This window comes from Anguilla rostrata, chromosome 2, assembly GCF_018555375.3.
Source record: "Anguilla rostrata isolate EN2019 chromosome 2, ASM1855537v3, whole genome shotgun sequence".
NCBI lineage: Eukaryota > Metazoa > Chordata > Actinopteri > Anguilliformes > Anguillidae > Anguilla > Anguilla rostrata.
Genome location: NC_057934.1, coordinates 209,555 through 226,920, shown reverse-complemented (window position 1 = coordinate 226,920; position 17,366 = coordinate 209,555). Strand labels below are relative to the sequence as shown.

The 17,366-nt window shown below is 40.7% G+C and overlaps 1 long non-coding RNA gene across 8 annotated transcripts in view; it reads right to left on the bottom strand.

Moving 5' to 3' along the window:
* LOC135242921 (uncharacterized) overlaps positions 1-17,366 on the bottom strand; it is an 86,566-nt gene that overhangs the window by 36,346 nt on the left and 32,854 nt on the right. The gene's annotated exons all lie outside the window — the stretch shown is intronic.

Sequence of the window (17,366 nt, the reverse complement as noted above, 5' to 3'; positions counted from 1 at the left end):
TTAAGAAAGCACACAAATATGCTTTAAAAAAGTCAAAACTTTTGTTAACTTTTGTTTTAGCCATTTCGTGTAAAACTAACCTTTAATACTATGTTTCAATTTCTTATATTATTTTGCAAATTTTCTTTTTATAGAGAGAATACAGGTGTATAGACATTGAGTCAAAGAGATGTGAAATATTGGGGACCGGGTGGCAATAGATTGGCTCTTTCTGACACCTGAGCAAAAGGACACAGAGAGCATGTGCACTACACTTTATCCTCAGAGTGAAAGCACAGGGTGCTTTAGCAGCTCAGCAGCTGAACAGATGGAGGCCACTTAAGGAAGGCCATTTATAAAGGGCAAAGAAAAAAACGCACCTGACACCCACCCCTTTACACAACTTCAGTGGGTGTGTAAGCAGGGATAGCAAATGTGATCAGGGGTCAGATGGGATGGGCTCAGAAAAGCAGGACATCAATCATCAGGTGAGAACACTCCCCTGTCACCTACTGTCATGACATCATCCCTCGCCCTGCCATCATGGGCCACCAACATCGCCATTCAAATGAGACAGAGAGAGAGAAAGAGAGAGAGACCAACGACTTATACACTTACACACACTTATACACTAACAATTACACACACACTTACATACTTACACATCCACATCTTACACCAATCTGGATGGAGGAGTTTCAGGAGAGTTTGTTTTCTCATACAGAAATCTTTCAGGGATGAGATTTTTATTTATTTATATATATATATAAAATGCAATGTAATTATGTAAATTTTATTACAGATATTTTGCATTTGTGAAATCACAGTTCCTATTGACTGGAGGCAATAGGTGTAACATTTACAATAATTTTGGAATTTAATTTATTTAAATCTAGTACCATAGATGAATGGCAGAAAAGAAGTACTTTAATCATGTTAAAATATTATATTAGCAATATTGGTCCTTCGCTATTGTTCAAAAGGTTAGCAGGCTCAAAACAAACACATCCACAAAATCAGGGGCTTCCTGAAAATATATCAGGTAGTTTACTACTTACAGGTCATTAAAGTATTAGGATTCTTCAGCCTCAAAAAAAAAAAAAAAAAAAACAATTAGCCTATACAACTATAGCCTGCATCAGTTTAATCTTTATGCTATTTTTTCAGATTAGGATAGAGACCTTTAAATTGTGCACTTCAGTTGTTTTCGCAAAACAACTAGAAACTGCTTGCGTGTTTACGACCTAAAAACGTCTAATCTTTCTGTTAACCTTTCCAATCGAAAATGAGTAGGTTGTGAAATAACGGTTTCGTGTAGTAGGCAAAATTCCCCTCTACGGCGGTAGCTAATATTATCACCCAAACCCTCAAAGTTTCAATATTAATCGCTAAATGTTGTATTGACGTTAATTAAAAAAAAAAAAAAAAACTATTACAGGAGTAAACCGAAAGCCACGTAAACCCAAGTGACAGTTTATATAAAGATAAAGAAACTAATCAAGGAAAATAATGTAACAACTGATTAACATTTGAAATATAAATTATTTCGTGTGATAGGTCTAGCCTATATGTTGAAACTGAATGCATCAATATTGTGATATATGGTCAAGTGCAAATTTATGTAGCAAAACGCTAAAAGCAAAATATCTAGCCTGAGAACCAAACAGTAAAATTGTAACATGAAATATTACTGTTTTTAAGTTTTATTTTATTTATTTAAGCATTTTTTTCGAAGCTTAGCCGAGTCAGAAACCCGTCCACTACACTACTGAAGACGATCTTCGGTCAGCTTCAAGGTTTCAGCCGTTACGCCGCGGACAGACTTTCTCCCGCTTTCATTATTCAAAACGAAGCAAATAAGCACGTGAACTAATAATTATAGGAAATATAGTTCGCTTCCGTGGAAAAATTACAACACAAAATAAAGCGATGTTCGCAGAAACGACCAGCAGCATTCCGCTGCAAATAAAACGCATAGAAAACGCTATCGTTTGCCAGTGATTACTGTCGCACAGGAGACATATTAATAAAAATATTAACTGAAAAATTATATCTGATTTCTTAATTATCTGAATATTTATCATAACTTTATATAAACCTGTAAACTAACACGTAAACTAACCGCGCGCAGTTGATACATGAATAGGCTAGATGAAACTATTTGTGTTCCTTTTCAAGGATCGTCATAGCCTATATTGCGTTGATGTTATGAATTAGGCTACTGTAAGTCTGCATTTTTTCGTTAGATCCATAATAATTACAAACAATATAATTTATACAAAGATAGTATCCTGGTTTATCTCATTTATCTCAATATAAAAATGCAAAAAAAGGAACGTCGTTCAAATGATCCGTTCCACGACTGAGAGCACGCGGGTGCGTGCACAGCGCATAAATAGAGCTCGAGCCCACTCAGTCAGGGGTTCGCCTACAGCGCGCGTTAGTCAACGAACAACACCTTGGCCACGAGTCGTTTTTTTTAAAGACGAGCACACTTTTTTCTGACCGACAAACCGCCGGTACTGTTACAATTAGTTTCCAAATGACTCAGTTCAGTCATCATTTTGAATAACATGAATTTCTCAGTCCATATAGCGTTACTGCTGTGAAACAAACAGACACACACTGAGTTCTATCTATAGCAAACCATAAGTTCGAACCCTGGCGCACGCATTAATTCACGTCATGAGTAATCGATAACCATTTGGCCATTTCCGTTGAGCACATTCATTTTATTAATGTGCATTAATTAATTTTTATTTTAATCGGAAATTTCGGCAAGTTCGAGGTTTTATAGAGTAAGAGAAAATATCGCTAATATTGCCTTAACTTACCTTAACAGATTTTTATATTGACTATTCCAACGTGTATTATTATTGGACGGATTCATCCGATGTATTTTTTTTTTAAATCTGTAGTACAACTGTTACTGGTGCTACTACTGCTATTATTATTATTATTATTATTATTCTTAACAACAACAACAATAATAATAATAATAATAATAATAAACTAAATATCATTTTTGGACTCATTTACAATGTAAATACAAACTATTTCAAAAGTATTGTTCAGTCTAGGTATGTATGTATGCAGACTGGAGTGACAGAAAGACTGTGTGTGAAGTGTTGAAGAGTTAAAGTGTGAAAGTGTTGTGAAAAATGTTTATTTTCTTCAGTCCCCTGTGTGGAGTGAAGGGTGCAGCAAACAGTGACAGAAAGTCTTAATATTCTCACACTCCCTGGGGGAACCTAAGGAGAGCTGGTGGGTTCTAAAGAGCCAGTGACATTATTTAGAGTCAAACGGAGTGCAGTATTGAAGAGAAATTGACGTTTGTCTGACATTTATAAGTGCAGTACTCCGGTGGCATCAGTGCATTCAAACCCACACACATCCTGGCTCACAGCTACACACACATCCTGGCCCACAGCTACACACACATCCTGGCCCACAGCTACACACATCCTGGCCCACAGCTACACACACACCCTGGCTCACAGCTACACACACATCCTGGCCCACAGCTACACACACATCCTGGCCCACAGCTACACACACATCCTGGCCCACAGTTACACACACATCCTGGCCCACAGCTATGGGCAGGAGGTTCATGGCGTTTGAGTCAGTGTGGGTTTGTGCTTCCCGCAATCCTGAAACACAGCCATGACAGCTAGTCAAACACCCCCCAGTGTCATAGCAACCAAACAATAACAATAAACCCAAAGCATTTGCAATGGTAATCGTTATTTTATGAGTATATGGAAATTATTCTTACCCACTACAACTAATAATGACAACTACTGATAATTATAATTATTACAATAATTTTGTTTGTGTAGAAATTCAGATGATACTTTCAAGGGGGTTTACAAAAACATATTCATTCCAATGGTGAAAATTGAAAAAGAACTGCAGACTTACACATATAAACATGTGTAGGACATGCAGTACAGGCCCAGGAACATATTCATCTCACAGAAGCCACGAAGGTCAGAGCAGAGCTGCTCCTGTCACTCAGACATCTGGGTGCTCCCCCAACATGCTGCTCACTTCCCTGAGTGTTTATTCCACCCACCCCACTGTACAGACCGTGCTGCTCATTTCCCTGAGTGTTTATTCCACCCACCCCACTGTACAGACCGTGCTGCTCATTTCCCTGAGTGTTTATTCCACCCACCCCACTGTACAGACCGTGCTGCTCATTTCCCTGAGTGTTTATTCCACCCACTGAGTCACACTATTTCATCCTGCTTGTAAAGCAGTAAATGTGTTTTGCATCTTGCAGAACTGCAGATCTATGCATTCAGACTAGCCCTTGCACAGCAAGCCAAACCTGCCCTAATCTAATAACTGCAAGCAAGAACAGTTCAATTGCCATTTGATATTTCAGGAGACAAGGCATTACTTTAATCAGCAAAAAAATATTGTACAATTTCATAAGAAACCTAAAACTTTAAAAAGTTTTAAACACTTTTTGGTTTGATTTGAAAACCTTTTCCTCATTGTTGTATAAATGAGTGTGTGTCCACCCCACACCACACTGAGACAGCCAGCATACTGATGTTTTTCACTAAAAATCACATTAAAACTTTATTTAAAATTGGATAAAATATGTAGATATTTGTTAAATACAGTATACAAATAGAGTGTATAGCTTTAATGTGGTCCAGTTTTACAAATTATACATCAGCTTTTAAAATGTTATAAATGTTTTTACATTTTAATATTTTATATTTACTATTATTGTCAGGTAGCTGTACATTCATACAAAATTTCACATCTCCCTTTAAATAAGCTGCAAACTATTTGACTGTGCATGCTATGTGATTAAACAGGGGGAACCATTTAGGCAACTTTCTTAAATGAAAAAATTCTGGTTGCAAAAAATTCAAATGAAACCGAAAGCATTTGATATATTTTGTACATTGACTATATATTTACTCAACAGAAAAAGACACTTAAAACTTATATAAATATAAACTATATTAAATAACATATATTTAAATTAAACACATTTATATCGTTAAATCGTTAAATTTTTCATGAATGCAACGACCAATATTTAAAAAATATATTATTACTTGTAAAAATCATTGTCATAAAATAACATTTTAAATTAACACTTAAAAAGGTAACACTAAATAATGAGCTTGCTGGGAATAACTTTTTAAACAAAAATAATGTACATATTTTCCCAATGTAAATTATTTGTATTCGTAAAGCTTGGTTTATTTAAACTTCTATACTGTATGCAACACAAAATTCCACTACGCACTCGAAAGTACGACAGCATTCCGCAAATCTCATAATTTTCACATGGCAATATAGCCGTTTTTTACGGGCTAGGAAACTCGGAATAACGTTATTTTAATGACATTTTATTTATCAGTATGTGCAGCTATGTAACAATATAAAGATTATATTTGAAATCTTATCACTCATCTTGGGCCACAAATTTGCAAAATATGCTGTACATCTGGAAGTCCCTTTCTTCTACAGTAGCTTAAATAAATGAAAAGGCAGAACAATTTCAAACATATAAAATAAGAAGAGAGAATCGCTGAATTACGTGTGCAAAAAAGTATAAACCACACAAAACGCACACTCAGAATAGCATATTACAAATAGAGGAAATTGTGCCGAAACATCAATCCTACAAACAAAAACTCTTAGTAAATAAAATAAATTTCCCCTTCAATAAGACACGGGCAGTGACCTACGCAGTTTATTGGAGCAGTTTATTTCCGTGTTCGAAAACTGCCCGTTTCTTTGTTAACGACTCTCCCTGCTGGTGGTGCTCTGTTACAACAGCGCCACTGCCTTAAGTCAGTTCTCATATATTTAACCCTAATTCTACCGCTTTACTGGGTACATATGCTTCCGACACAATAACATCAGAAAGGTTTATTGACCACAAAGGATGATTAACAGAACGAGAATGGACATGCTTTTGGATTTTGTAGTCAGAATCTATTGTACACACTTTCGTTATTAAGCAAATTTTTGTTTTCAGACATATTAAGTGTTAAACAGTATGATTTTCCAGCACAGAAAACGTTTTGATAAGTTAAAAAAAAAATCTGACCGGATATGCGCATCTCAGTGGGTAATGTGGAGATACAGCTTCTTTAATAAAAAGGTTAAATTAAATTGCTACAGAATAATGAACCCCATTAGCTACCACTGTGCTAAGCTCCAGCACATTAAAACCCAAATGAGGTGTAAGAAGCAAACTGCTTTACTATCGCAGGGGTGGAATTCTCAGACTGCTGATGCGTCAGCAAAGATGGAGGGGAAACATTTTCTGGTTAACACCTCTCATCCACACACACACACACACAAACCTCTCATCCACCCACACACACACACACACACTACTCATCCCCACAAAGGGCCCATATAACCTCTCATCCACACACACACACACCTCTCATCCCCACACGCACACACTACTCATCACCACAAAGAGCCCATAGAACCACTCATCCACACACACTACTCATCCACACACACACACACACACACACACACACACACTACTCATCCCCACAATGATTCAAACAGAAACGAGGTACTTGTCGAAAGGGTGCGACAGTATAAATGAGGCTTTAGGCTGAATGCACACATTCAGTTACAACTATAGCCAGGCAGGTTTCCAAGAAGCACACAGGCGGGTATCTAAGGAGCACAGGCGGGTATCTAAGAAGCACATAGGCAGGTATCTAAGAAACACACAGGCAGGTATCTAAGAAGCACATAGGCAGGTATCTAAGGAGCACAGGCAGGTATCTAAGAAGCACACACACGGGTATCTAAGAAGCACATAGGCAGGTATCTAAGAAGCATACAGACAGGTTTGTTTCCTCTTCACATCACATTGGGTCCAACCTGATTACAGCAATATAAGAATGTGAAGTGGGTTTGGCACCGATCCAGTTTTCAGGCTGAGGACATGGCAAATGGTTTATCAGAAAGTGCAAGGTTCATGCAATGCGCTTATGACTGCAAGGTTAAAGGGCTATCTTCCAACTGATTTTGTTGTAATAATTGCATTTTTATCAGTGAGTGCTTTGCAATGTGCAGAGCTTGCACAAATCACATATCAACCTTTCTGAAGCAGGAAGTAATCTTCACAGACGGACAAACGGAGACAATTCTGACTGCATAAGTCAGGACGCCACAAAAACTGTAAAGGTTATGACTACGCTTGACCGCTAGATGGTGCCAAAACGCCAGTTAAGACTGTAGTTATTTCTAAGGCGTTTTCACTTTTAGAACACTTGAGTGTCGATCATTAAAGAGAAAGCCAAATAGTACATGTTTGCAGCGTAAAATGTTTCATGCAGGGTCAGATTAACAGTGAAACGTTTTGATATCATATTGCCATTAGAAAAATTATATTCAACTCAGTATAAATGATAACATTCTGGAAATACTATATGCTCCCTGAAAAGATTAATGACAATGGCCTGTATTCACTCAACATGTCCTCAACACTGACTTACAGGTAAACACGAGAGTTACACCTTTTCTTGACAAACTGTGTTTTATAGATCAATGATTTTTATTATTATTATTATTATTATTATTATTATTTTATTTTTTTAATTTGAACCTTTATTTACCCAGGGTAGGTTCGCTGAGCACGGATGCTCTTTTGCAGGAACGCCCTGCTTCACACTCATACACAATATTCGTCATTGATCTATAATGCTCTATTTGTATTTTTTCACTGTATTTTATATAGCAAGAAACAAATATTTTACCTTACACTTCAAATGTATGTTACTTGGGTTTTTTTATTGACACATAACTGTTGTGTTGTGCATACGTTATGCTATCCAAATAAATTGCCCCGTGTGGAGAAAAGCATTGAATTGAAGTGAATTGAATTGAACTGAAATTGAATAGCGTGCAACAGAAATTCTCACCAGCAGGGGGCGCACGTACCCCACAGCGCAACAGAAACTGGTTTAATGTCCTCTTTGCAGAGCCGTGCTTCTTGTGTTTATAACATAGGTTAAACACGCTTCCGGTACATCAGAGAAATCCAATGCTTGTGGTCTGTTGCTCAAAAACAAAATAAGCGGAGAATCTGAGGATGTACCAATGCATGTTTAAAATGTTCTGATTTTTTAAATTTAGATTACTTCATATAATCAATAGTGTTTGGTTTGAATTTGCATGCCCTGCTTTCGCATGCGGGTCCGACAGAGCACCTGGTTTACACACCTCACCGCACACCTCCGAAGCCTGATCAGAGCCTGGACTGCGGATCATACTACACACTTTTACCAAGAATGTATTTTCTGTTCACGTCTGCCATTATGGCCGTTCTTATCCCGTTTTATTTACTGCTTCGTGTTGCCGTTTTATTTTATTTTTTATCCTTGTTTTATTATATCTTACTGTTATATATTACTGTACTTTTTTGTACACTACGAGCACTTGATTTTTGCTTTTTTGGGACAATAACGTTTACATTGACCTTTATAGTGCTCTCTTTTCATTTATTATGTTTTTAACTTTATTGTGTGACTTTCTTCATGTAATTTTTTTTTGCTTTGCTGCACGTGTGTGCGCGTGCGTTTGTGACGTCATAAATGTAATTTCCGCCTGAGCGCCACAAAATGACGCAGAATAACCCATTCATAACAGAACTTCAGGAAGCGTGCGTTGTTGCCATTCTTCGCATTCTGGCTAGGCTTCTTAAGGCCAATAAGAAAAAGACTAATTTAGACCGGGCTGCAACATAACATCTGACGTGGTCCTCATAGAAGAGGCTCCGGAAAGTACCTTTATTTCCATTCACACAAATGTCACTCGACGCGCCGTAAAAACCGCAAAACCACAGGCGGGTTAAATGGATCTGATGAAAAACACGCTTTCAACGTGCAAAAATGCCAAGTTACTTACACATGCAAAGCACTGTCTATAAGTCATTCATTCAAAGTGGGAAAATCTAGGCCTGCCATCAAAAGTATTGAAAATAAAACTATGCCAAGTTACTGTACATGAAATATTGGCAATTTCAACTCACACAAATTAAACAAGCTGTATTCCAAAGCAATGCCACTCAGTGTTTCTTCAAGTCTGAGGCAGCGTATTTAAATACTCATTTAGCCCCAGACAGACAGCACACGCAAGTTTCACTAAGTACAAAAGGTCATTGAGGCCATTTTATGTATGTGAGGTGAATCTTTCTTTTTTTTTTTCCTTTTTTTTTTTTAAAGTAGGGAGATTGCCTTCCTCTCTGTCTGGTCCTAATCAAAAACAGACCTATGCTCACACCAGACAGTCGCTGTAAAGAGGGCACATGCTCCCACAGCAACTTTTTTCTGTTATATTTTCTCCCAGTTTTGATTGACAGCTGTCTACACAAGCTCAGCTTGTGTCTGAAACCTCTGTCAAGTGAAAAGATCCCAGAAAGAAAAACTCTCCTCTGAAAACCGTCTACCACAGGTTTGTTCCTCTACAGTCCAGCAGTGAAACTCACACGCAGGTGACCAGGTACAGACGGCACAAGTGTGTTCAGGGCAGGAGCTGGACTGGCCTGCTGCCCAGGCTACACAGTGTGATATAACTGTGACGTTTGGATTCAGTAACAACGTGTGTTTATGCTTTGTGCATTGCCTCATTTCATATACTGATAAAGATTTAAGAACCAAATGCTGGAAGCTGATGGGCTTCAGCAGAGAAACTGAGTGCATTAACCCTTCCCTTTGGCTTCAAGGATGTGTTAATAAATACAGAAACCATATCCTCTTGGGTGACCTGGTTGAAACCTGGTGCTGCTTCATTAGCAGTGAGAAAGAGTTTCAGTGCTGCTTCATTAGCACTGAGAAAGAGTTTCAGTGCTGCTTCATTAGCACTGAGAAAGAGTTTCAGTGCTGCTTCATTAGCACTGGTATATAGGTATGTGGTATATAAGGGTATAGAGGTGTGTGGTATATAAGGGTATAGAGGTGTGTGGTATATAAGGGTATATAGGTGTGTGGTATATAAGGGTATAGAGGTGTGTGGTATATAAGGGTATATAGGTGTGTGGTATATAAGGGTATATAGGTATGTGGTATATAAGGGTATATAGTATTGTGGTATATATGGGTATGTAGGTATGTGGTATATAAGGGTATATAGGTGTGTGGTATATAACGGTATATAGACATGTGGTATATAAGGGTATATAGGTATGTGGTACTTAATGGTATATAGGTATGTGGTATATAAGGGTATATAGGTGTGTGGTATATGATGGTATATAGCTATATTTCTGTCATGTACTTGTGATGAACAAGAGAGAAACTTTAGTTGTGCATCCCCTCAGAAATCAGCAGTGTGTGATTCTGAGTGAGATTTGGAGAAGGTCGTTTGCACACGCATCCTCCACACATCCTTCACTCTAATAGGACTGCCGAGCCGGGGACACGCAGCCAATCAGCTACAGTCCTTCGCTGTGCGGATGAGAGATGGTATTTCCACGGTTCGGAGATAATTCAAGGCAGAGAAAAAACTTGCAAAACAAGATCCTGATTTCAGCTTTAAATAGAAAACTGAATCAGAGTCTCAGGAAACTGAGCTTCAGTTTATTAAAATACGGACTGGATTGTGAAAACAAAATAAGTCTAATTTACTCCAAATAAATTCATGCAGGCATTTGAATCACTGTACAGATAGAAGGATAGAGGATTGGTTTTTCTGGTAGATACATAACTGCACTTGTGAAAATGTAATAATTACATGTATGAGATCTAAAGCACAACACAGGCCCTGCTGTACAAGGAGACAGAACAAAGTCTAAAGGTCTTGGGTTCGAATCTCGGCTTGGGCCTTTCTGTATGGAGTTTGCATGTTCTCCCTGTGTCCGTGTGGGTTTCCTCTGGGTACTCCAGTTTCCTCCCACAGTCTGAAGAAATGCAGGTTAGGCTAATTGGAGACTCTAAATTACCCATAGGTATGAGTGTGTGAGTGAATGGTGTGTGTGCCCTGCGATAGATTGGCAGCCTTTCCAGGATGTATTCCTGCCTCTCGCCCAATGCATGCTGGGATAGGCTCCAGCACCCCCTGCGACACTGCTCAGCATAAGCGGGTATAGATAATGGATGGATGGATTGCCAAAAAGGACCTTCAAATCATTCAGCATTGACTGTTTTAAGGGAGCATGGCATTGCTCTTCACGTTTCTTATCTTGTTGTAGAGACAGCACGCTTCTCAGTCATTTCCATTCCTGCATGTCACTCACCAGCTCCGCTACCACCATTCCACAGAAGAACACACGTGTTACGCTAAAGGGCTTCCTGAGCTAGAGCTGGTGTGTTACGCTAAAGGGCTTCCTGAGCTAGAGCTTGTGTGTTACGCTAAAGGGCTTCCTGAATGAGAGCTTGTGTGTTACACTAAACGGCTTCCTGAGTGAGAGCTTGTGTGTTACGCTAAAGGGCTTCCTGAGTGAGAGCTTGTGTGTTACGCTGAAGGGCTTCCTGAGTGAGAGCTTGTGTGTTACGCTAAAGGGCTTCCTGAATGAGAGCTTGTGTGTTACGTTAAACAGCTTCCTGAGTGAGAGCTTGTGTGTTACGCTAAAGGGCTTCCTGAGTGAGAGCTTGTGTGTTACGCTAAAGGGCTTCCTGAGTGAGAGCTTGTGTGTTACGCTAAAGGGCTTCCTGAGTGAGAGCTTGTGTGTTACGCTGAAGGGCTTCCTGAATGAGAGCTTGTGTGTTACGCTAAAGGGCTTCCTGAATGAGAGCTTGTGTGTTACGTTAAACGGCTTCCTGAGTGAGAGCTTGTGTGTTACGCTAAAGGGCTTCCTGAGTGAGAGCTTGTGTGTTACGCTAAAGGGCTTCCTGAGTGAGAGCTTGTGTGTTACGCTAAAGGGCTTCCTGAGTGAGAGCTTGTGTGTTACGCTAAAGGGCTTCCTGAATGAGAGCTTGTGTGTTACGTTAAACGGCTTCCTGAGTGAGAGCTTGTGTGTTACGCTAAAGGGCTTCCTGAGTGAGAGCTTGTGTGTTACGCTAAAGGGCTTCCTGAGTGAGAGCTTGTGTGTTACGCTAAAGGGCTTCCTGAGTGAGAGCTTGTGTGTTACACTGAAGGGCTTCCTGAAGGAGATTTAGCTCTCTGGAAGTACCAGCCCCGCTGCTCTTTTTGAAGAGCCTGAAATGCTGTTCCAGACCGATGCCGTACAGGTGGAACTCTCACTGGTACTTCCAGCTGTAGAGCTCCCTGGCCAGGTCCTCTCACAGGAAACAGCATGCATCATGGACCTGCCACTGATGCTGATGTCACCAGCGCTGACACATTTCATAACATATTGCCATGGCAACAGTAGAGACCCCTGTACCATATGCATCTGAGGGAAGCATCAAGCCACTGCAGGCATAGCTGGAGTAGAACCCGCAGCCCTCACCATCTGCATGTACATGTACATAATTTACTACTGAGCTAAAGGCAAAGGGACCAGAAACCACAGATGTGCCTGAACACAGATCTGTGAACACACACAGAGCCCTGAACACACACAACCCTGAACACACACAGAACCCTGAACACAGAGCCCTGAACACACACAACCCTGAACACACACAGAGCCCTGAACACACACAACCCTGAACACACACAGAACCCTGAACACAGAGCCCTGAACACACACAGAACCCTGAACACAGAGCCCTGAACACACACAGAACCCTGAACACAGATCTGTGAACACACACAGAACCCTGAACACAGAGCCCTGAACACACACACAACCCTGAACACAAAGAGCCCTTATCTGCATTCTAGCCCGTCACAGTCATGGAGTCAGCCAAAAACAGCGATTATTGTGAATTTGAGGAAAACTTTTTTACTGGCCAGAGTACTGAACATCACAGCTCACCCAAACACACTCAACCACCTCTAATGGGCCAGCGTACTGAACATCACAGCTCACCCACTACCTCTAATGGGCCAGCGTACTGAACATCACAGCTCAACCACTACCTCTAATGGGCCAGCGTACTGAACATCACAGCTCAACCACTACCTCTAATGGGCCAGCGTACTGAACATCACAGCTCAACCACTACCTCTAATGGGCCAGTGTACTGAACATCACAGCTCACCCAAACACACTCAACCACCTCTAATGGGCCAGCGTACTGAACATCACAGCTCACCCAAACACACTCAACCACCTCTAATGGGCAAATAATCTGCAAAGGTCAGGTAGAGCTGAGCCTGAGCTGATTAAATGCCACAACATTAAATGTAAATGCTTTTCCTCCATGTCAATTACTGACTCATGCAGGGAATGTGCCACTTTTTATTGGTGGTAATTATGACATAAAGGAGCTGGAAATTATGGCTGGTCCTTTTGAAAAGTTCAGGGCCTGCAGGGACATTAAAAATCCTGTTTCTGTGCTGAAGCGCACGCGTGTGAACAGATCATTTCATTTCAGTGCAGAATGCAGAAGAAGATTGAGCCCCACTGCACACAGACCTACAGGAAGCACATTCACAGCCATGTGTGTGAAGCTCCAGTATTACTCTGTCATTCACAGATACACTGTGCATACATCACAGCAGTATTACTGTCACTCACAGATACACTGTGTGCATAAATCACAGCAGTATTACTGTCACTCACAGATACACTGTGTGCATAAATCACAGCAGTATTATTGATACTCACAGATACACTGTGTGCATAAATCACAGCAGTATTACCGTCACTCACAGATACACTGTGTGCATAAATCACAGCAGTATTACCGTCGCTCACAGATACACTGTGTGCATAAATCACGGCAGTATTACTCTGTCACTCACAGATACACTGTGTGCATAAATCACAGCAGTATTACTGACACTCAAAAGAACAAGGTGCATAATCACACAGTTTACGTGTGTCACTGTGCTGTGTGTGTAAATGCAGCGGAGTGTGTTGTGCCTCTCTAGGAAGTGGATGTGTTCCCATGCCTGTGTGTGTGTGTGTGTGGTGCATGCGTGTGTGCCTGTGTGTGTGTGGTGCATGCGTGCGTGGATGTGTGTGTGGTGCTTGCGTGCGTGTATGTGTGTATGTATGTGTGTGTGTGTGTGTGTGTATGTGTGTGTGCGATGTTAAAGGGGAACTGTAAAGGCTATTATATAAATTGACTGATAAAGGGAGAACAGAGGGAGAAGTAGAAAAGGTAAAAACAAAGAGATAATGACAGGAATATTTGTATGGATTCAAAATTTTATCAAATGTCTTCAGAAATGTTCTTGTCCAGCAACCTCAAAGTGCTGAAGGCAAAAGCAAACGAGCCCTGCATTGAGTCACCTTTAATGATCAGGAATGAGCCAATTACAGCGGCATAATTGAGTCTGTTTCCTGCCGCCTGGTTCTGAAGAGGGGCTCGGTAATGAGGGCAGCAGAGGAGCCTGGGGACAGGAGCTCTCCAAGGTGCTGAGACGCAGAGGAACAGAGGAGAGCCCGGGGCATAAAACACCCCCATACAGAGGAATGTACGCTAAATTCAGCAGCCTGTGTTTGAGGAATTACCTAATAATCATTTATCAGTCCTTTTCTGGCACTAACTTATTTTAACCTAACCTGCTGAATTACAGTGTAACTCTGCTGAATCACAGAGTAACCCCCCTGAATTACAGAGTAACCCCACTGAATCACAGAGTAACCACCCTAAATCACAGAGTAACCCCACTGAATCACAGAGTAATCCTACTGAATTATATAGTAACCCCACTAAATCATAAAGTAACTGCAGAATCACAGAGATGAGGGAGAGTAACCATGCTATATTAGAGATATTTGCTGAATTACAGAGATGAGGGAGAGTTCCACTCTCTGCCCTGTCCATCACACAGGCCACACCGGGGAAGCCTTTCCTCTGGCCGTCCACAGCGGCAGATCCTGATGTACATCAGTAACACGCATCGCTGGATGTTATTCCCAGAATCCTCCCTGCCGTGCCTGCTAGTTCTACTTTTCATCTGGCCCACATGGAAAAAAAAGCCCAATGCATCCACAGCTGTTATTTCACTTGATTATTTTTCTATATTACAGTTCCAGCAGGATCACAGACCTGTCATCACGGCGATGCTTCCTTTCAATATTCCCATTTATTTCCAATTACTGCCTCCAGATGTGTTCACTTCACACACAAGCAGCTGCCCAGTTTCTTCCTCCCTACACTTGATTCACTTGATTGATCAAATTGAATCCGCTAAACCCAGACTGTACGCTTTCATCAAAAACAATCACGTTGTGCCTTTTGATATATTTTTTCCTCGTGTGAGAGAAAACACACAAACAAATAAGACAATCTCACTTCTTTTATTCTCATACGCAAAATGTAATTATTCTGCAAACTATAATTTTAAAAAGTCATACAGTTCTGTTTTTTAATAAAAGCAGATGGAGGGGTCCTACTCCGTGCAAACAGGAGACCCCTGTGCAGAGCAAGGAGGGGCTCCCCAGATTCCAGGAAAAGGGGTACAGCAGGGCTCATTCCTGGGTCATATGCTTTTTAATTAGAGCACACAGGTCATGTAGAATATGTATAAACAAAGCTTTCTCCTTAAAATATGCTTTGCAACTATGTATTATTATTTTTGATTAATGTGGCAGGGCGGGGCGGGGCGTGGCAGGACAGGGTGGGGTGGGACAGGGCAGGGCAGTGCAGGGGAGAGAAGATTTCTTACAGAAACTTACAGAACATTGAGCCTCCAGCAGCTCACAGAGCTTCAGAGACGTTAAAGAGCTCAGACATTAGAGAGGGGGAGGTGATGACATCACCAGGAAGAGGAAGCGCTGCAGGTCGGTGTGCTCTGGGCGCATGGTGCGCCCCCCCATCCTCCACAGGGACCCATAACCCCCGCTCATTCAGGCAAAACAACGCAAAAGCGTTTCCTGGGCCTGGCGCTGCGGCCGGACTCTGCTTCACATCATCAGTCAATTACTCCGGCTCCTTTCCTCTCAGCTTCAGAGTAATCCCTTTCATTTGGGCAGCGATTGCATTAGCACTGTCCGCGCTCCGCTCAGGGACTGCGGAAGAAATAACTGCGCATATGCACTGAAATAACTGCGTATATGAAATAGCTGCGTATATGCACTGAAATAACTGCGTATATGCACTGAAATAACTGCGCATATGCACTGAAATAACTGCGTATATGCACTGAAATAACTGCGTATATGCACTGAAATAACTGCATGTATGCACTGAAATAACTGCGCATATGCACTGAAATAACTGCGTATATGCACTGAAATAACTGCGTATATGCACTGAAATAACTGCTTATATGCACTGAAATAGCTGCGCATATGCACTGAAATAACTGCGCATATGCACTGAAATAACTGCATACAGTATATGTGATGCACGTAGGGAAACACCACTGTATCAGTGTAAAATAAAAAACCATATAATAAGGAGTTTATTTACATTCTGTCAAAATGAACCTGGACACACAACCACTTCCCAATGAGAAATTGCACATCCAGAAAAACAAGACCTGTAGTTTTAAAGCTGTCTAATAAGATGTAGGACAAAACTGCATTTACATAAGTTGTGACACTCAATACATTATAAGTACTGTATACATGATGAATATTTACAGAACAGCATTTAAGAATATTTATTAATGAATGTTTTCCCTGTGTTGTGGGTATGGTTTATGTTTAAACTGACATACGCTGCCACTTCCTCCAATCAGTTCTCAGAAGTAGAAAAAGTTCAGCGGTTGAGTCACTGTGATGCTCCGGAAAAGGTCAGTTTATCCAGCGAAGTCTGGCCGTTCTGAGATCAAGGCCATGACTGCATCGCCGTGGGGACGAACGCTAACCAGACAGAAAGAAGGGCTGGAATCACGGCGCACAGAGATTTTCTTAGGAAGGGATGTCCAATAATTTCACTGTCACTTTTCTCTTCACTTCAAAAGCTGGTTTCACCCAAACTCTCCTACATTGGACAGGCATTTCTGGTTAAAGCGTATAATTTTACCTGACATTCGGCTCATTCTCTAAGCTCTAAGCTTGGAAACGCTGTCCCCAGACCAACATAGTGAGATTACCCACGGCGTAATCTTGGGCTGGAGTGAAAATACCCCGTCCCAAATCTTCCTGTCTGATTTACTGAGATTCTCTCCTCTAACAGATGAGAAAAATAAAAAGCGCGTCCTGCATATATGGCCGAATATGGTTGTCTAGCTAAAATATACATTTATTATAATCACAAATTTATAGTGTAAAAAGAATTGTGTAAATATAGTGTAAAAAGAAAGTGTACATGAAAACCCCAGAGTAAATGTTTCAGCTACTACATGCTTACTTCAGTGCTCCTCCAACAGAAGACATCGTGAGTAAAACCTAATAAGCTGCCTCTTCAGTTCGAAGAAAACATAACATA